Below are 22,599 nucleotides of genomic sequence, written 5' to 3'. Positions count from 1 at the left end.
CTAGAGGACAGTTTAGGACTTTTCACTCTTGGGAAGAAGGTGAAATTTTCTGTATGTAAGAAAAATAGTGAACGTGAATATTCTGGTGGCCAAAGAGGAGGGCAGGAACAGTGACCATATCTGGCCCTCAGATACTAATCTCTCCCTTTTTTGGTAACAGAATTTATAAGTGAGCACATTTGTCAGACTTGTTTTTACTTAGATACATTTATAAAATTAAGTTCTAGTGCACAAGATGTAAGCAGATGGGTTTCCATGCCCTTTAAGAATCAGGTGGACTGTATCCCTTGTTTTATTTCTCCTTCCTTATGGTTGAAAGGGAGATACACTCTATGGGCCTAACGCATCCTCCTTGGAACATGAAATGATACTGAGATGTAGGCCACATACATATCAATATAAAAGATGCACAGACCCATGGCATTATAGGCTAGCATATCAGGCATGGACCACTTACATTCAACATTTGGCACAAAGCAGAAATAAATGTTTAACTGTTTAAACCACTGCTATTTGGGGGAGTTTTATTACTCATAGCCAAATATAATACTATAACTACTTTAATTCAGAATTTAGCAAATACACATGAAATGTGACTCAGTTATTTTCAAGGAATAGAAAATCAAAGTAACAGTACATTAATTGTAAAAAGAGTTTCCTTTCTTCATTAGCAAATTCTAGTAGGAGATGGTTTAGACTCAGCGAGACCAAGATCCCTGCAAGGGCCTACCATTCTCCCTTTATTTCTGCTGTTTTATCCTCAATATGTTGACATTTTTAACTTATTTTTGTATTGATCATTACAGGAAGACTACTTCAGTTCCAGATCGCATACTTCTTTTGAGGCAGAAAGGAGGCGTTTTTTGTTTTTGTTTTTTTTTTTTACCCTCCTTTAGTTTAGACATTAGTTTTGTTTTGTCTTTTCATCAAGAAAGCAGCATAGCAGCAAGCTTTTCATGAGATTTCATCATTCTGAACTGAGTGTCACCATCACCCTAGGAGGTACAGAAAATGGGAAAAGTGTGGAGCTCTAGCTTTCACAGTAGGAGGAACTGAGATAAGAGGAGCTTGGGAGTGTTTGCTCCTTCTATGTGCCAGTTTATTTCTAATACAGTAGCTCTCCAACTAAAAGAGGACTGTGGTGCATGTACTGAGGACTTTGCTCAGATTTATTGCATAACCTCTTATAAGTAAATTAACTAATTTAATGAAAGGATACATTCAAACTATTTAGTATATGTATGGTTAGTTAAATGAAGAGAAAAAAGTACAGAGAGTATGAAAACCTCTTATTTCATAATTCAAAGATAGATCAATCATAGCACTATAGAAGGACTCAAACTAAGTGGCCCTGTACAATAATAGTCCAGTTCATTTATGCAGAACAAAAGTATAAATTATATAAAAGTATATGTAATATTCACATCAACTATATTAAAGTGTTACTGATATTGCTAATGTTATGGACAGATGACTCTTGGGTAGTTTTTAATATGATTTGACTTTCTTCTAAGAGGAGATGTCATTAATTTCATATGAAAAATATGTAAGGCTTTTCAGTGACACTTATTATTTATCTATAAGACTGTTTTCTAAGGAACTATTTTCCATTATTAGCTGTTCATTGAGTATTAGGAAATTTACTCTTTCTTTCATTATCCCTGGGAGATCAAAGACTTGCATAGTTTTTCAGGTTAGATTGGATACATTCTGACTTGGTATAGTAACAAGAGACATTTCCTGGTGTAACAAAAATTCAGGAAAACTTCAACATTTCATGCCCACGTTTATTGAAAATTTATACTTGTTTTGTTATATAAATCTTTTTTTAAAAAAAGCCTTAGTAAGCATAATTTTGGTGACAGTTGCCAATGGGAAGGTCAAATAAATAAAGATTTATTTATTTATTTGAGAGGGAGAGAGAGAGAGAGAGTGCGTGCACCCAAGCCAGGGGAGGAACAGAGGAAGAGGGAGAGAGAGAATCTCAGGCAGACTCCCCATTGAGTGCTGAGCCCAATGCGGGGTTCCATCCCACAACCCTGAGATCATGACCTGAGCCAAATCAAGATTCAGACACTTACCGACTGAACCACGCAGGTCCTATGCCTGTGGGAAGGCATTGATGGTGATTAGGATCTCTTCATATCATCATAGATAATCCATGGGAAATATGGGTTCTGGTATGTTAGATGAATAGACTAGAGAAACAACTATTGTGCAAACAGTGGTTCATGTTTTCCTGTCACAAGTCCCCTCTTACTATTTTTCTCTACATGATTATATTTATAATGTGTGTGGACATATGTGTATGTGCTGCAGGTATTAGTTTTCATCAAAAGTGACTTCTGAGAATTTTACTCTGCTTTTCAATCTTCATTGATTGAGCAAGAATACAAAGTTATAGCTAGAAGAATGACGGGTGTTCATCACTTGAATTTCTTCCCGTACTACCTAGGGGGAGAAGCCACAGATTTTGCTAACACTGAAAAGGATGTGTTCATAAATTATCATTTTATTATCCCTACTAACTCCTAAATATTACCTTATAAATAAGGTAATTTCTGTCTGCTGCAATGGTTAGAAACAGCCAAAAAGTTTTTTTTTCCTTTGCTTTTGTATTTTCATCTGGTAAAATTAGTCAAACAAATATCACATGACAAATATTAATCCTTTCCCTCCCATGGAATGAAACAAGCAATGAAACAAGAAAGCAATGAAAGGAAAGTAATGAAACAAGAAAGATTCAAAGAAGAAATAGGAGATGTGTTTAACCTAACTGGTTTACTCTTGTCATGCTATTAAATACTGAAGTTGCTGAATAGAGATTTTGCATTTCCATTACTATAGTGTTTCTTAGAGGACGGGCAGAGTAAGAATAGAAGGAGAAAGGGGAAAGGAAGAGAAAAATTGTTCAAGTAGATATTTTCCCTTGTAATTCTGCTTTGTCCCAAGTAACCTAAAATAACCCAGCTTTCAAAAAACAAAAGAAAACTTGCATTAATATGACAACAACATGAAGTACCAACAAGGGACAGAATGTATTGTTGTAGTTGTTTTTACTTTAACACAGAAAAAACATAAAGAAAATATTCCTATAATTCTCTCATGAGTAGACTGAATGAATGCTGAAAATGCCATCCTGCAATTGTTCACTGGCCATTTCTTCCCCCAGTCCCATCTTTAAGAAGGGTCATAACAACCCAGGGGATTTAGAAGTCAATAGGATGTCTCCCTTGCCCAACTGACACCAGTAATGTTTTGAAAAGATTTCACAGTTATGCGGATATATTGAGCTGACTTTTGCTTGTCCATCACATTATTCATAGGAGATGGCTAGCACCATCTAGCTGCAACACATCCAGGATCACATGAACCTTAAGCTCTTGGGCCAATAGACACTCAAAAACAAAGAGACTTGGGACCATCTCAGCATTAACACAGAAGCAGCCCCATGGAACTACGTGTAAATATATACAATGTTAGCTTGAATTATATATAACATGGAGCTTTGGTTGTTGTTTTTGAATTTTCTAAAATCCTAAGCCAGCATGGGACAAAAGTATCAACTGTCTATTTTGCCTCAAGCTGAGTAATAACTCATTTTGTTACAAATGCAATTTTTCTTTTATGAAGTATTGTTCATGACTATATGCCCACAAATACAAATGCTCTATAATCTTGAAATTCTCCTGGTTACAATGTATTTTTCCTAGGCTAATATTTCCAGAATACCTCCTAAATCTTTGCAAACTGTTATACAACATTTTATGCTTTACATTGTGTAAATTCTAGTCCTTTTATTTTTTTTATTTTTTTATTTTATTTTATTTTTTAAAGATTTTATTTATTTATTTTAGAGAGAGAGAATAAGAGACAGAGAGCATGAGAGGGAGGAGGGTCAGAGGGAGAAGCAGACTCCCCACCGAGCAGGGAGCCCAATGCGGGACTCAATCCCAGGACTCCAGGATCATGACCTGAGCTGAAGGCAGTCGCTTAACCAACTGAGCCACCCAGGTGCCCCAAATTCTAGTCCTTTTAGAAAAAAATAAAAGACCCTTGAAGTTCTCCTATGTAACTAGGAGAAGAATAAGATACTAAAAAAAATATATGACAAGTCAATTCCTTTGAATCAGCCATTTAGTGATAATTTCCCATAAATTTCAATTGTATATAATGTTATATTTTCTACCCTTCCAGGATTAAACATTTCTTTTCTTTATAAACATAAGGAGATATCAGGGTAAAATAGAAATACAGGGTGAGGGGGAGATAAACAGACTGATCCTCTTGGGCAAAATGAGATTTAATACATTTGCCCAGTGGCTGTTTTTATTCATGACACAGGAATGCACTAATGCTAGTACTTCACATGAAAAGATGTGGTTCAGGAAAGGAGTGTATTTCACTAGGATAAATAGCCTACATTTGAGTGAATAGAAAATCTCACAACAGAAACTTGGCAAGAATCTGCCTGTAATGAGTTAGTTCAATCAAGAGAGGGATTTAGCATTGTTTCTTTTCCAGGAGATGAATGATTAAAAATATTCCCTATACCAGGTCCTCTGTGGTGCTCTTGACCTTCATCCCATCTATCTTTGCAGATGTTCCTTCAGTTTTACAGGGGTAAATATTGTCTATGTCTTCGTGAGGTATAATTTTAGTGGCAAGCATCGTGGATGAGTGCAGTCACTTCTTTTGCCGTTGCAGATAAATTTTCAAAAAGAGACTCCAAAATCTCATCCATAAAATTTGGACGTGTATCAAGGGAACTGGAAAAGATGCCAACATTTGTATAGACTGTGCATTATGAGTATGGGACTGTAACCTGATATTTACATTCAGGTGAACTTAAAGAATTTAAATTTAATAAAATATTTAATATTATATCCAATTTCTTACAATAAGTTTAAAAATAAAGACTGGGGAAAATAGAATAATTTTATTTGCATAACGTTGCTTTTGGTTGATATCCAATTAGAATCTGAATTACTTTTTAAGCTCAGATGTTGATACATTAAAAAGATATAGCCCTATATATTCCCTATTGTGATTGTTCCATGGAAGAGGTAGAATAGAAGAGAGGGAAGATACATTGCAGACAGAGTAAATCCGAAGCTGTTAGTTTGTCATTATCTATCTACCTATCATCTATCATCTATCTGTCATCTATCATCTAACTATCATCCAGCTGTCTACATAGCTACCTATTATCCATCTACCTTAAGAAAGCTCTTGTATTGCAAAATACTAGTTAAAATTAGGGAGGTTACAGGGATTTACAGAAGTTAATATGTACTAGTTTTCTGAGTTACAACTTTTACATTCGTGCTTCCATATCTGACTTTGATAATGCTGGATATTAATTCTGGTGGGTGTTATCGAATTGTTTGGCTAGTTTGGGGAATTAAAGTAGAGCAATACCATGATAACACGAATATATAGGGGCCTCTATGAAACTGTAATTAATGACTTAAAAGCACATGTAGTAAAGGGGGCGGAGCAAGATGGTGGAGGAGTAGGAGACCTGGATTTCGTCTCCTCTCAGGAATTCAGCTGGATAGGGATCAAACCATTCTGAACACCTACAAACTCAACAGGAGATCGAAGAAAAGAATAGCAACAACTCTCTCATCAGAAAAGCGACCACTTTCTGGAAGGTAGGACGTGCGGAGAAGTGAATCCGAGGCGATATTCGGGAGGATAGACGGCGGGGGAGGGGCCTCCGTCAGCCGCTTCTGGCAAGTGATAGAGCCGCGGAGCACAAAATCGGAACTTTTAAAAGTCTGCTCCGCTGAGGGACGTCACTCTGGTGGCTAAGCGGGGGGTGGAACCCTCCGGGACAGTGTGGTCTCAGGACCCTCGGGGTCACAGAAAGACCGGGGGTGCTTGAGTGTGGCAGAGCTCCCAGGTATCGGAGCAGGGAAGCCGGCTGCAGAGGCGGAGCCCAGGCGCGGGCTCTCAGCTCGGGGTTGCCATCAACCGTGATCCGGGGCACAGTCAGGCCACTGCTCCTCCAGCAGGGACCCAACAAGCGGCAGATCCGGGGAGACTCACCTTCCTCCCCGGGAGGAGCTGCGCGGGAGTGCACCACAGGGATCTGCTGGGTTTGGAGACTCCTGGGGTCGGGTGCCAGAGATAGAAACGCGCAGTCACAGGCCAGGTGAGCACGGAGTGCGGCCAGAGACCGGGGAGACGGGAGTGACTGACTGCTTTCCTCTGGGGGCTCACTGAGGAGCGGGGCCCCGAGTTCTTGACTCCTCCGGGATGGAGATTGGAAGGCCGCCATTTTCACTCTCCGCCTCCAAAGCTGTACGGAAAGCTCGCAAGGAACAAAAGCCCCGGAGAGCAAACCCAAGCAGATTACTTAGCCGGGAGGGGGCAAGGGTGGGGCAATTCCGCCTCCGGCAGAGACATTTGGAAACCACGGCAACAGGCCCCTCCCCAGAAGATCAGCGAGAACAGCCAGCCAAGACCAAGTTTACCGATCAATGAGAACAGCAGAACTCCAGCGCTAGGGGAATAATGCACATAGAATTCATGGCTTTTCCCCATGATCCTTTAGTCTTTCAAAGTTAATTTTTTTTTAACTGTCTTTTTTTTTTTTTTTGAGTTTTTCTTTTTCCCTTTTTCAACCAACATCTTATCAATCCCTTTTTAAAAAAAAACATTTTTATTTTTCATTTTTAGAGTCATAGTCTATCCCTTCATAGTAGTTACCCGTATTTTTGGCATATATATATAAGTTGTTCTCTCTTTAAAATTTTGAGATAGTTTCTTCAAACAGATTAAAATATACCCTAAATCTCTAGTATATGGTGTTTTCTATTCCCCTGCCTGATCACATTCTCTCCCTTTTTTGTTCTTTTTTCTTTTTTTAAATCCTCTTCTTTCTTTTTTCAAACAACTTATCAATTCCTTTTATAAAATTTTTTATAATTTCCATCTTTACAGTCATATTCCATCCCTTCATCATATCAACCCTTATTTTTGTACATATATAAGTTTTTATTTCTTTAAAATTTTGGGAAGCACTTTCTTCTAACAGACCAAAATACACCCCAAATCTAGTGTGTGGCACTGATCTATATACCAGCCTGATCCTATTTGATCACATTCTGGTTTTTTTTTGTTGTTGTTTTGTTTTGTTTGTTTTTGTTTGTTTTTATCTTTTTCTTTTTTTTTCTTTTTCTTTTTTCTCTCTTTCCATTTCTTTTTCCACGGCTTCAGGTCTTTTCTGATTTGTTTAGAGTATATTTTCTGGGGACATTGTTACTCTGCTAGCATTTTGTTTTCTCATTTATCTATTCTCCACTGCACAAAATGACAAGACGGAAAAAATCACCTCAACAAAAAGAACAAGAGGTAGTACCGACTGCCAGGGACCTACTCAATACAGACATTAGTACGATGTCAGATCTAGAGTTCAGAATCATCACTTTAAAGATACTAGCTGGGCTTGAAAAAAATATGGAAGTTATTAGAGAAACCCTTTCTGGAGAAGTAAAAGAACTAAAATCTAACCAAGTAGAAATCAAAAAGGCTATTAATGAGGTGCAATCAAAAATGGGGGCGCCAACTGCTAGGATAAATGAGGCATAAGAGAGAATCAGTAATATAGAAGACCAAATGATGGAATATAAAGAAGCTGAGAAAAAGAGAGATAAACAACTACTGGATCACGAGGGCAGAATTCGAGAGATAAACAATACCATAAGATGAAACAACATTAGAATAATTGGGATCCCAGAAGAAGAAGAAAGAGAGAGAGGGGCAGAAGGTATAATGGAGCAAATTATAGCAGAGAACTTCCCTAATTTGGGGAAGGAAACAGGCATCAAAATCCAGGAAGCACAGAGAACCCCTCTCAAAATCAATAAAAATAGGTCAACACCAGACATCTAATAGTAAAACTTACGAGTCTCAGAGACAAAGAGAAAATCCTGAAAGCAACTCGGGAGAAGAGATCTGTAACCTACAATGGTAGAAACATTAGATTGGCAACAGACCTATCCACAGAGACCTGGCAGGCCAGAAAGGACTGGCAGGATATATTCATAGCACTAAATGAGAAAAATATGCAGCCAAGAATACTATATCCAGCTAGGCTGTCATTGAAAATAGAAGGAGAGATAGAAAGCTTCCAGGACAAACAAACACTAAAGGAATTTGCAAACACAAAACCAGCCCTACAGGAAATATTGAAAGGGGTCCTCTAAGCAAAGAGAGAGCGTAAAAGCAACATAGACCAGAAAGGAACACAGACAATATATGGTAACAGTCACCTTACAGGCAATACAATGGCACTAAATTCCTATCTTTCAATAGTTACCCTGAATGTAAATGGGCTCAATGCCCCAATCAAAAGACACAGGCTATCAGACTGGGTTAAAAAACAAGACCCATCGATATGCTGTCTGCAAGAGACTCATTTTAAAACCAAAGACACCCCCAGATTGAAAGTGAGGGGCTGGAAAACCATTTACCATGCTAATGGACACCAAAAGAAAACTGGGGTGGCAATCCTTATATCAGACAAATTAGATTTTAAACCAAAGACTGTAATAAGAGATGAGGAAGGACATTATATCCTACTTAAAGGATCTATCCAACAAGAAGATCTAACAATTGTAAATATCTATGCCCCTAACATGGGAGCAGCCAATTATATAAGGCAATTAATAACAAAAGCAAAGAAACACATCGACAACAATAAAATAATAGTGGGAGACTTTAACACCCCCCTCACTGAAATGGACAGATCGTCTAAGCAAAAGATCAACAAGGAAATAAAGACTTTAAATGACACACTGGACCAAATGGACTTCACAGACATATTCAGAACATTCCATCCCAAAGCAACGGAATACACATTCTTCTCTAGTGCCCATGGAACATTCTCCAGAATAGATCACATCCTAGGTCACAAATCAGGTCTCAACCAGTACCAAAAGATTGGGATCATTCCCTGCCTATTTTCAGACCACAATGCTTTGAAACTAGAACTCAATCACAAGAGGAAAGTCAGAAAGAACTCAAATACATGGAGGCTAAAGAGCATCCTACTGAAGAATGAATGGGTCAACCAGGAAATTAAAGAAGAATTAAAAAAATACATGGAAACCAATGAAAATGAAAACACAACTGTTCAAAAATCTTTGGGATGCAGCAAAGGCAGTCCTGAGAGGAAAGTATATAGCAATACAAGCCTTTCTCAAGAAACAAGAAAGGTCTCAAGTACACAACCTAACCCTACACCTAAAGGAGCTGGAGAGAGAACAGCAAATAAAGCCTAAACCCAGCAGGAGAAGAGAAATCATAAAGATCAGAGCAGAAATCAATGAAATAGAAACCAAAAGAACAGTAGAACAGACCAACGAAACTAGGAGCTGGTTCTTTGAAAGAATTAACAAGATTGATAAATCCCTGGGCAGACTTATCAAAAAGAAAAGAGAAATGACCCAAATCAACACAATCATGAATGAAAGAGGAGAGATCACAACCAACACCGAAGAAATACAAACAATTATAAGAACATATTATGAGCAACACTATGCCAGCAAATTAGATAATCTGGAAGAAATGGATGCATTCCTAGAGATGTATAAACTACCAATACTGAACCAGGAAGAAATAGAAAACCTGAACAGACCTATAACCACTAAGAAAATTGAAGCAGTCATCAAAAATCTCCCAAAAAACAAAAGCCCAGGGCCAGATGGCTTCCCAAGGGAATTCTACCTCACATTTCAAGAAGAATTAATACCTATTCTTCTGAAACTGTTCCAAAAAACAGAAATGGAAGGAAAACTTCCAAACTCATTTTATGAGACCAGCATTACCTTGATCCCAAAACCAGACAAAGACCCCATCAAAAAGGAGAATTACAGACCAATATCCCTGATGAACATGGATGCAAAAATTCTCACCAAAATACTAGCCAATAGGATCCAACAGTACATTAAAAGGATTATTCACCACGACCAAGTGGGATTTATCCCTGGGCTGCAAGGTTGGTTCAACATCCGCAAATCAATCAACGTGATACAATATATTAACAAAAGAAAGAACAAGAATCGTATGATCCTCTCAATAGATGCAGAAAAAGCTTTTGACAAAGTACAGCATCCTTTCTTGATCAAAACTCTTCAGAGTATAGGCATAGAGGGTACATACCTCAATATCACAAAAGCCATCTATGAAAAACCTACAGCGAATATCATTCTCAATGGGGAAAAACTGAGAGCTTTCCCCCTAAGGTCAGGAACACGGCAGGGATGTCCACTATCACCACTGCTATTCAACATAGTATTGGAAGTCCTAGCCACAGCAATCAGACAACAAAAAGAAATAAAAGGCAGCCAAATTGGCAAAGAAGAAGTCAAACTCTCACTCTTTGCAGATGATATGATACTTTATGTGGAAAACCCCAAAGACTCCACCCCAAAACTGCTAGAACTCATACAGGAATTCAGTAAAGTGGCAGGATATAAAATCAATGCACAGAAGTCAGTGGCATTCCTATACACCAACAACAAGACAGAAGAAAGAGAAATTAAGGAGTCGATCCCATTTACAATTGCACCCAAAACCATAAGATACCTAGGAATAAATCTAACCAAAGAGACAAAGGATCTGTACTCAGAAAACTATAAAATACTCATGTAAGAAATTGAGGAAGACACAAAGAAATGGAAAAATGTTCCAGGCTCATGGATTGGAAGAACAAATATTGTGAAGATGTCAATGCTACCTAGAGCAATCTACACATTCAATGCAATCCCCATCAAAATACCATCCACTTTTTTCAAAGAAATGGAACAAATAATCCTAAAATTTGTATGGAACCAGAAAAGACCCCGCATAGCCAGAGGAAAGTTGAAAAAGAAAAGCAAAGCTGGTGGCATCACAATTCCAGACTTCCAGCTCTATTACCAAGCTGTCGTCATCAAGACAGCATGGTACTGGTACAAAAACAGACACATAGATCAATGGAACAGAATAAAGAGCCCAGAAATGGATCCTCAACTCTGGTCAACTCATCTTCGACAAAGCAGGAAAGAATGTCCAATGGAACAAAGACAGTCTCTTCAACAAATGGTGTTGGGAAAATTGGATAGCCACATGCAGAAGAATGAAACTGGACCATTTTCTTACACCACACACAAAAATAGACTCCAAATGGTTGAAAGACCTCAATGTGAGACAGGAGTCCATCAAAATCCTAAAGGAGAACACAGGCAGCAACCTCTTTGACCTCAGCCGAAGCAACTTCTTCCTAGAAACATCGCCAAAGGCAAGGGAAGCAAGGGCAAAAATGAACTATTGGGATTTCATCAAGATAAAAAGATTTTGCAAAGCAAAGGAAACAGTCAACAAAACCAAAAGACAACCGACAGAATGGGAGAAGATATTTGCAAATGACATATCAGATAAAGGGCTAGTATCCAAAATCTATAAAGAACTCATCAAACTCAACACCCAAAGAACAAAGAATCCAATCAAGAAATGGGCAGAAGAGATGAACAGACATTTTTCCAAAGAAGACATCCAAATAGCCAACAGACACATGAAAAAGTGTTCAATATCGCTCAGCATCAGGGAAATCCAAATCAAAACCTCAATGAGATACCACTTCACACCAGTCAGAATGGCTAAAATTAACAAGTCAGGAAACGACAGATGTTGGCGGGGATGCGGAGAAAGGGGAACCCTCCTCCACTGTTGGTGGGAATGCAAGCTGGTGCAGCCACTCTGGAAAACTGTATGGAGGTTCCTCAAAAAGTTGAAAATAGAGCTACCATATGATCCAGCAATTGCACTACTGGGTATTTACCCCAAAGATATAAAAGTAGGGATCCGAAGGGCTACGTGCACCCCGATGTTTATAGCAGCAATGTCCACAATAGCCAAACTGTGGAAAGAGCCAAGATGTCCATTGACAGATGAATGGATAAAGAAGATGTGGTATATATATATACAATGGAATATTATGCAGCCATCAAAAGGAATGAGATCTTGCCATTTGCAACGACGTGGATGGAACTGGAGGGTATTATGTTAAGTGAAATAAGTCAAACAGAGAAAGACATGTATCATATATTCTCACTGATATGAGGAATTCTTAATCGCAGGAAACAAACTTAGTGTTGTTGGAGTGGGGGGTGGGGTGGGAGGGATGGGGTGACTGGGTGATGGACACTGGGGAGGGTGTGTGCTCTGGTAAGCGCTGTGAATTGTGCAAGACTGTTGAATCTCAGATCTGTACCTCTGAAACAAATAATGCAATATATGTTAAGAAAAAAAAGAAGAAGAAGGTAGCGGGAGGGGAAGAATGAAGAATGAAGCGGGGGAAATCGGAGGGGTAGACGAAGCATGAGAGACGATGGACTCTGAAAAACAAACTGAGGGTTCTGGAGGGGAGGGGGGTGGGAGGATGGGTTGGCCTGGTGGTGGGTATTGAGGAGGGCACATTCTGCATGGAGCACTGGGTGTTGTGCACAAACAATGAATCATGGAACACTTCATCTAAAACTAATGATGTAATGTATGGGGATTAACATAAGAATAAAATAAAATACTAATAATAAACAGTGAAATGCTATTTCCATCTGAGGTTTTGAGCAGAACCATGGCATGAAATGGCTGAGTGAGGACATATGGATGGAAGTTATGTCAGTAAACTAGCTTCCAAATATGATGTTCTAAGAAGTTTTCAATTCATCTTTAAGGAAACAAAACAAATGACCTGAACAGAATCATGATAGGCTTCTGATTAGCTGTTGCCCAAATACTTGTGATAATAAGATTTCTCATAGCCTTCAGGTTCACATAGAAATAACTAAAATACTTTACGAACCTGTAAAATTATTAAAAGAACACTTCTCAGTACAATAACAACATTACAGGTCATTGAATTTCATAAATAAAGTCAACAATGTAATTGTAAAATTTCTTAAAGGATGGTTATGTTATAAAAAAAATGGTGTGTAGTAGAAATGAATTTCTTCAATGGGGTCTCTGAAATGAACATATACATAGTAACCTAATAAAGAAATCAGATTAAGATACTTTGCATCTCAGAACGCCTGTGTGGCTCAGTCAGTTAAGCATCAGACTCTTCATACCAAGTTTTGATCTCAGTGTTGTGAGTTTGAGCCCTGCATCCTAAAACAAAAAGAGAGAGAGAGAGAGAGAGACACCATGTATCTCAAATGGCTGACAGACACATGAAAAGATGCTCAACATCACTCATCTTCAGGGAAATACAAATCAAAACTACAATGAGATACCACCTCAGACCTGTCAGAATGGCTAAAATTAACAACACAGGAAACCACAGATGCTGGCAAGGATGCAGAGAATGGGGAACCCTCTTATACCGTTGGTGGGAAGGCAAACTGCTGCAGCCACTATGGAAAACAGTATGGAGGTTCCTCAAAAAGTTAAAAATGGAACTACCTTATGACTCAGCAATTGCACAACTATGTATTTAATCCAAAGGATACAAAAATGTTGATTCGAAGGGGCACATGCACCCCCATGTTTATAACAGCATTATTCACAATTGCCAAATTATGGAAAGAGACTAAGTGGCATTATCAACAATTGCCAAATTATTGAAAGAGCCCAAGTGTCCATCGAATGATGAATTGATAAAGAAGTATTATATCCAAATGGCCAAGAGACACATGAAAAAGTGCTCAACATCACTGGGCATTAGGGAAATCCAAATCAAAACCTCAATGAGATACCACCTCACACCAGTCAGAATGGCTAAAATTAACAAGTCAAGAAACGACAGATGTTGGCAAGGATGCAGAGAAAGGGGAACTCTCCCACACTGTTGGTGGGAATGCAAGCTGGTGCAGCCACTCTGGAAAACAGTATGAAGGTTCCTCAAAAAGTTGAAAATAGAGCTACCCTACAACCCAGCAATTGCACTACTGAGTATTTACCCCAAAGATACAAATTTAGTGATCTGAAGAGGTATGAGCACTCCAATGTTTATAACAGCAATGTCCACAATAGCCATATATATATGTGGGGTATATATATATATTATGCAGACGTCATATTATGCAGAATGCAAACGGAATATTATGCAGACGTCAAAAAAAACCCCACGAAATCTTGCCATTTGCAGCAATGTGGATGGAACTAGAGGGTATTATGCTAAGCGAAATAAGTCAATCAGAGCAAGACAAGTGTCATATGATCTCACTGATATGAGGAATTCTTAATCTCAGGAAACAAACTGAGGATTGCTGGAGTGGTGGGGGATGGGAAGGATGGGGTGGCTGGGTGATGGACATTGGGGAGGGTATGTGCTATGGTGAGTGCTGTGAATTGTGTAAGATTGATGAATCACAAACTTGTACCTCTGAAACAAATAATACATTATATGTTTAAAAAAACATATAATGTATGTATATGTGAGATATATATATATATATATATATAATGGAATATTATGCAGCCATCAAAAGGAATGATATCTTGCCATTTGCAACGACGTGGATGGAACTGGAGGGTATTATGCTGAGCAAAATAAGTCAGAGAAAGACATGTATTATATGACCTCACTGATATGAGGAATTCTTAGTCTTAGGAAACAAACTGAGGGTTGCTGGCATGGTGGGGGGTGGGAGGGATGGGGTGGCTGGCTGATGGACACTGGGGAGGGTATGTGCTATGGTGAGCTCTGTGAATTTGTAAGACTGTTGTACCTCTGTACCTCTGAAACAAATAATACATTATATGTTAAAAAAAAAAAAGAAGATAGCAGGAAGGGAAAAATGAAGGGGGGAAATCGGAGGGGGAGATGAACCACGAGAGACTTTGGACTCTGAGAAACAATCTGAGGGTTCTAGCGGGGAGGGGGTCGGGGGATGGGTTAGCCTGGTGATCGGTATTAAGGATGGCATGTACTGAATGGAGCAGTGGGTGTTAAATGCAAAAATGAATCATGGAACACTACATCAAAAACTAATGATGTAATGTATGGTGATTAACATAATAATAATAAAAAAATAATACCATTAGTTACTAAGTTCTATTAATGCTCTCTCCCAAATATCTCTCAAAAGAGTTTGTTTTTGAATTTGCCACTGTTTGTACACTAGATCAATCCTGGCTCTATGGTAACCTGCCTTGCCCACCATTGCTGCCTCTATCAGATCTCTCTGTACCTTTATCCTGGATTTGCTCCAGTTCTTTTTCTTCACTGCACCCAATGTGATATTTTAAAAATACAAATATTTTTACATCACTCTTCTGCTTAAAACTCTTCAATTACAACTTTTGAGGTAAAGTTAAAAACGTTTGACGAGGCTTATGTGTCCCTCTATAGCACAGCATTAGTCTACATGTCTAGGTGTAATATTCACGTTCTCTGCTCCAGCTATAGTGGTCTTTTTTTCCAATCCTTGTAATAGATCATGCTTTCTTACATTATGGTTTTCACTATAGTGTTTCCTCTACAAATCTTTTAGCTAATTCTTATGCTCTCTCCCAGTCTCAGGTTCAATGCTACTTTTTCCAAATTCTTTCAAATTAGACTTAGTTTCCCTTGTACATGATTTGTCCTCCCGCTCTGTACTTCCTTTTATGTAGGGGTCATCACAGGTCATCAAATTCTTTGTTCCCATAATTAGAACCTTCATGAGGGTAGAGCCAGGGTCAGGCTTAAATAGAGCAGTTATCATGGCACCTAGAACAGAGGCTGTGAGAAAGCCAATGTTTGACACATGGAATATATTCAACGAACCACAAATTAAAGTAGTAACTTCTAATACAAATGCTTACTGTACATCAGCATGTATCATGTCAGCTACACATCTTTCAAAATAACTGAAGATTATAGGCAAACTAATCCCTAACATGGTTTTGGAGTGTTACATTGAGTGTAACGTGGCTCTTTCAAATTAGAGAGTAAAGTGCATATTTTGGCAATGCAAGGACTATGTTGAAAGAGTAATATATATGTAATATAATATATTGGACTTGAGGAAATGTCACAGCACTCATATCACCTGATCAGTTTTCCTAGTCATTCATATCATAATTTAGTTCATACAATCCATCACATTTAAAAGGTTAAGGCAAAAATCCTGAGGATGTTGCCAAATTTACGACAGTATTTATAAATATTCATGAACCTATAGCATTTCCTCAGGATCCCCTTTGACAAACTTTCCAGGAGAATTGAGACTTTGTCAAGATTTCAAAGATCACATGATTGATGGTTCTAGTAGCTTATTATAAATATGCAATAGTCATTCTCATCACTAGAAGTTGTTGAAAGTCTTTGAGAGTACATATGTTCATACTAATAGTAATTAGTCACTAAGGATCCCATCAGACCATTTTACCATAGGAAGTTATTACCAAATTACCCAGGACATGATCTAGGAAACTTGAACTTAAAAGAGAGATGCTGAACTATTCAAACTGGACCCATTCACATAAAACTTAAAAAGTAAAAAAGACTGACCATTTATCCACACATTGTGTTCTGAAAACAATTATACACATCTGGTTGATTATGTCACTAGGGTGTATGTCAAATCTTACTAATGAAATGAGACAGTAGATCACTATGAAAAAAACACTTATGCAATACTTTCAACCCTCTGTATTTAATCAAATTGTTATTCTTCTGGATAAAGAAGAGGAGACAGGGGAATACTTTTAAAAAATACTGGCAAGGTTGATTGGGTAATTATTACCTATCAGAAATTATAAGATTCAATGGAGAAGATGGAATGTGAGAGCATTCTCACATGCTCCTAGTGAGAGTAACATTTGATTTAATCTTTTTTGGAAAGTATTGCACAGTATTCAATAAAAGCCTTAAAATATTTGTCATTCCGCATATAGTGCATCTTAATGAAACAATTAGACTTATAGAAAATGCTTATAGAACATTATTATAATAATCAGCAACTGAAAATATCCCAAATATCCAATGATAAGAGGGTTATTAGTATAGTAATATTTATTTAAGTCATTAGAAAAAATACAAAGAGTTTTTAATAAATAGGCTTGCTTAGACAAAGGAAAGAATAAACAGACTTCCAAATTATATATGAAATTTTATAAATTCTATATAGATATAGTATGATATCAGTGATTTCAATATATGCATATAAAAATGGAATAAGAATTAAGCTCGTGATATTTTAGACTTTTAGTATTTCATTTATATAATCAGAAAATCGCATTTTATTATTTTTTAAAGCAGACTTGATGATTTAGGGCAGTTTTAGGTCAAAGCAAAATTGAACAAAAGGTACAAGGAGTTCCTATATACACTCTGACTCCACAGCCTCCAACACTATCAACATCCCACTGACCCTATATTGACACAACATTATCACCCAAACTTTATGATTTATATTAGGATTCACTCTTGGTGTTGTCCATTCTATGGGTTTTGACAAGGAATCATCATTATAATATTTCACAGAACAGTTTCATTGCCCTAAAATTTCTCCATACTCTGCTTGCTCAACTCCTCTCTCCCCAACCCCAACTTCCACGATTTTGCTTTTTTTCGGAATGTCCTACAGTCCAGAGTGTCATATAGTTGGAATCATTCAGTATGTAGCCTTTTCAGATTGGCTTTTTTTTCGCTTAGTAGTATGCATTAAATGTTCCTCCACATCTTTTCATGGCTTGATAGCTCATTTTTTTTTTAGTTCTGAATACTATTCCATTGTCTGGATGTACATGAGTACTCATGGCTGATGCAGGCTGGCTTCAGTATTGAAATTCAGATTTATAACATAGAATGCACATTAGTGACTCCTATATTCACTTTATAGTGACAGCCTTCCATAAAAAAGAAGAGTTTTGCAGGAAATACCTACATTGTATATAAAATGTGTTTTATTGGGAAGTACAAAAGTCAAAATAAAAAAACAAAGTGTCATATGTTATAACCAGAGTTATAATTATATATTAAAATTTCTAATTATTTTTCATGAAGGCCTTTCCTATTTTGGGATCCTAAAATCATAAGGATAAGCATTTTCACAGGTGACTGGGGGCTTTGGGGCAAAAGCCATAGAGGCTTGCCAGCTGTCCCCAGGGACAGGATGTAGGGGATTTGACCTTGATATTTCCTGTAGGAACTTTCCTTTCTGCATCAGCCCCAAGGTGGTGGTTGGATTCCACCAAAATAATTGAACCTATGCATTTGGCTGCACCTGTTTTCTCAAAAATAAAGGTTTTTCCCCATTATTTTGTTTTTGCCCTGTTTTTCCCTAGGGACCACAGACCACACAGCACTGCAAGGCAGAACCTCGCTTTGCACATTATTCCAATACAATCATCCACAAGGTAAATGTGTCAGTTGTAAGATTCCTGACCTGAGAGACAAGCTCAAATGCCTCCAGCGCCTAACCACTTGAGTTCTCTGTGGGACAGCTCAGAATCCTGGGGAAGATGTTAAAGACAAAGTATGTTAAACCACAAAGTTCCAGAATTATCACTAACATTCATCTCTTAGGAGGCCTTGTTTAAGCTCCATTAACACAAAGTCTGACAAGCTGACCCTTTTGTAAAATCCCAAATGTCCATGTGTACTTATTCCTACAACTTCTTAACATGCTTTTATTTATTTATTTAAAAAATATATGTGCTGATTTATTTATAAGGATAAGATGGTTTCCTTGGTGATAAATTCAAGAGGAAGTGCGAGCATTTTATTCATTTGAATGTCCTTTCCCTGACAGGCAGGGCAGCAGTTTCTAGGACAAGCTAAAATCATCCCCTATTGAAAAAAAGAAAAAAAAAAAAAGTTACTCCTTAGCAGTCCTGGGCTACGGGTTAAACAAATTTTTTTTTCAGTGATTCCTAATTGTTTTTGAATACTGAGGCTTGGGAAGAAGTTTCCACTGGGTTCAGGAGGAAGGCGTGACATCCACATAGTGTTGGGAAGATAAGAGTAGAAGTAGGGCCCATGAAGTCTGGCCTCTCAGCCCACAGACGCCAAGATAACATCTACTAGCTTCTCCTCCAAACTTCTGGCTGTCATCTGCATTCTTACTGTGTCCAAAAGCAGCAGTTGGGAGCGCACCAGGACGACATGACCACCCTGGAACACACCAGCCAGGAGCAATGTGTGGGTATTCTTGTTATCCAGCACTTTGTCCGATCTCTCACATGGGGACATTCCTAGGCATTTCACCATATTTCCCACAGTCTCTTCAAGTGTCTTGACAGTAGACAAGATGAATGTTTCCTCCTTTTCAAACTCATCCCCTACCTCATCCCAGGCTGTTTCAAAGTTCAACTTCATGACCTTTTGGATGTGATCAGCAATGATGATTTCCAGATTTTCCAGCACATATTCATCTTTGTAGCCTTCATTATCAGTCTCCCCCGTGGTGGGGTCATAGTCCTTGACAGTGAACTTCATTACGCAGCTGAATGTGCAGACCACAGCTATGGGGTCTTCCTTGGGCAGTGCCACCAGTGTGTAACAAGTTCCAGGATGGTTGTAAGGTAAGCTTTGGGCAGACACGTAACAGCACTTCATAGGCTTCAGTGGGCTCCATTTGTACTGTGACATTCTCCAAAGTCTGGTCGTTGAGTGTGTTTGTGCACTCAAGCTGGAACATCATGTGGTCAGTGAAGGTGTGTTTGGTGCAGTGATGACATACTCTGTCTCTGACTCAGTGAGCGTCACGGGTTCAAGTGAGGCCTTGAAGAGGGGACCCCACCCATGGAACTCTGGTGCTTTCTCCAGTTGCTCCTGGAAGATCTCTTGCCAGGTGGCTGCCACTTTCTCAGGCTGCTTGGCAGCCTCTGATGGCTCTAGAGTGTACCGCTGCAGAACTCTCTCCAGACCCGTGATGGAAACAGACCATTTAGGATATAGCCTGAATTGAGGATCTTCTGCTTCTGCCCCAGGATATTGAGATAGTAGGTGGCTTGGTCCCTTACTTCACTGTCATTGTTCATCACACACCTCTTCAGCAACACCAAGATACTGAGTAACATCTCTTCTTTCTGGGCTCCAGATATGGCCAGAGCACTCACAGCACCTGCCCGGACCTCCTCATGCTCCAAGACCAAGTGGTCATATATGAAGCAGATGTATGTGGAGGGGTTGTTGGTCTTGGGCCCCTCCTGGCCCAGGAGATGCAGGACATGGGTGGCCAGCATGGTGAACTTGCAGTTCTCAGTGAACTCACACAGGTACCAAAGCCCGATCTCCTTGCTCTCCGGGTTCTCCTCAATGATGCTGACAATGCAGTCCATGATGGCCTATTTGTACTCAAAGCCACCCTCTTCCCACAGCATGGTGAATAGGAAGTTCATGACCACAGCGTGTTTTGAGGATACTTCTGACACATGGCACTGATGGCCTGGACCACCACCACCTAGAACTCATCCAAGATCTCCGACGTAAAGGACAAGATCTGCTTCATGAAGCTGTTTTGTTCTCAGTCTTTAGGAGTATGACAATGGCCATTATGGTAATACAACCAGGTTCTCCAGGTCCAGGTTGCAGGCCATCACTGCTGACAGATGCTCCATGACCACTTTATTGAGGGTGAGCACAGCAGTGACCTTGGAGGAACTGCAGAAAAGCTGGAGCATTGACACAGCTGGAGCCAGCTCTCTGGCACTGCAGCCTGGCAGATTGACAAGGGATGAGGCAGCTTTGTACACCACCATCTTGTGCTTGCTGGACAAGCAGCTCTCAGTGAAGTCAAACAGTGGGCTGTCATGGCTGCCATCCTCTTCCTCCAGCTGCTTGCTGGCCTCCTGGATCATCATGCAGTAGGCAAAGGGAGACTTGAGACCGTGCTTGCGAACTTGCTAATCAGCTTATTGGCAGCCAGGTGGTTATTCTTATGCACATGGTAGAGGAACCCCAGTGCATGGTACTGGGACATGAGGTTATCACTGGATGCCCCCTGCTAGGCCTCATTCACCCAAAGCTTGACCACATCAAAGCTGCACTTCAGCAGGTGCAGGGAAGATACCAGGGAAGAGATGGAGACACTGGGCTCCTTGTCCATGATGGCCTGTTTCATGTAGCACTCGATAGCCTGCAGCATGGTGCTATCAGTGATCTGGCAGAGGGCATGCAGAGTCTGGCCCTGGTGGTTGTCTTCTTTCCTGGTCATGTCCTTTGTCAGGCTGCCGGTGATGATAATGACATCCTCATTATCATCAATGCACGATATCTCCTTGATGATCAAGTAGCACATCCAACAGAGTGTGGGATCATTAGACCGAACGAGCTTGGTCATGGCAAAGAAGGCCTTGGGCACTTCAATGGTCCCTAGGTATTCGCCCTGGTTTATGAGGTAAAGGATCTTGTTGAAAATGTGGGCACATTTTCGAGGGTTGATGGGAGTTTCAATAAATACATGGGCCTCCTGGAGTACTCCACTCTTTTCAAGGTGCTGGAATAGGTTGGAACCTCCACCTGATTCCTTGTCTCTCTTGTTGAATTGCTTCAGCATGGTGGTATCAACCAGGTGCAAAGTAGTAGCTCTATGCTAGACAGGTGCAGGGAGCATCAGTTGTCTGGTTGTGGTTCCACACAGGCCACTTCCCTGTGGCCACATCACCCTGTACCTTAACATTCTGTTAGTATAAACTTTCAATAAAAAAAAAGAAAATGAAATATAGGTATACGGTAACCCCCACTCAGACTTTTGACCTGAACCAGTCTCCTACCTAGATAAATGTGGGTGTAGTCAAGATGGAAAAGCTAATTTTATCAGGTCTGAATATAGACTAAGGCACCGAGTATAGATGGTTTTAGGTGCCACCCTGAGAATCTCCAAGGTGTATAGCCTCTATGGTATTTCAATAAGATTGTTCATCTGATTTAATCAGTTAGAAACTTCCTTAAAATGTGCATATATATGAATGGCAGCTGTGGCAGCTTTGGGCAATGGGGAATTTTGAAATATGCCTTTGTAGAAATGTAAAGGGACTGAGCTCTGCACATTTACTACTATCGGGATATCCACACAACCTTAGCAAAAACTAACTGAATTCACTCCCATGCCACACGAATTCCAGTGTTCCCACCAGCAGGCAGTCTCACCACACAATAGCTCAAAATAACCTTTAAATTGGCATGTAGGGAAGTGATAATTTAGTAATACAGAAAGCAGTTCAGAAAGGTATATATTTTAATCTTTATTATGTCTGAACTTCAAAACAATATTGCAAATTCAGACTTGTCTAATCACATTTGGAGATTTAGCAAGGCAATCCTTAGGTGTTAAATCTGCAAGATTATTTAAGTGGTCAGTGGGAAAGAGGAGGATAAAAAGTATCTGGGCTGACCCCTCACATCTCCATTTCCCCAGAGATATCCAAAGGTCTTTCATTCTTTGCTGTGTGTCTTGGTATTTTCCTAAATTCTCTCTGATGAGACAGTTTTGTCCACTCCCAAAGAGACCATTTATCCTGACTGGATGACATGTTGCATTTGCAGGTGGTACTAAAAATAGACAACTTGGCAAGTGTTGGCATCTGCAAATCTGCAGTGGCAGTTCCTCTCCATAACACCCTCTGTAGGGAGCCATTCCCTGTGACCTCCACCTTCCACCATCTCTAACT

The 22,599-nt window shown here is 39.3% G+C and overlaps 1 pseudogene; it reads right to left on the bottom strand.

Annotated features, from left to right (window-relative positions):
• Positions 1-18,979: 18,979 nt before the first annotated feature.
• LOC123852356 (coatomer subunit gamma-1-like) lies at positions 18,980-21,485 on the bottom strand (annotated as a pseudogene).
• Between the last annotated feature and the right edge of the window lie 1,114 nt (positions 21,486-22,599).

This window comes from Mirounga angustirostris, unplaced genomic scaffold (genome assembly GCF_029215605.1).
Source record: "Mirounga angustirostris isolate CCGP_5_RB_7025 unplaced genomic scaffold, mMirAng1.0.hap1 SCAF_14, whole genome shotgun sequence".
In the NCBI taxonomy this organism is placed as follows: domain Eukaryota; kingdom Metazoa; phylum Chordata; class Mammalia; order Carnivora; family Phocidae; genus Mirounga; species Mirounga angustirostris.
This window is presented reverse-complemented; position numbering and strand designations above follow the sequence as displayed.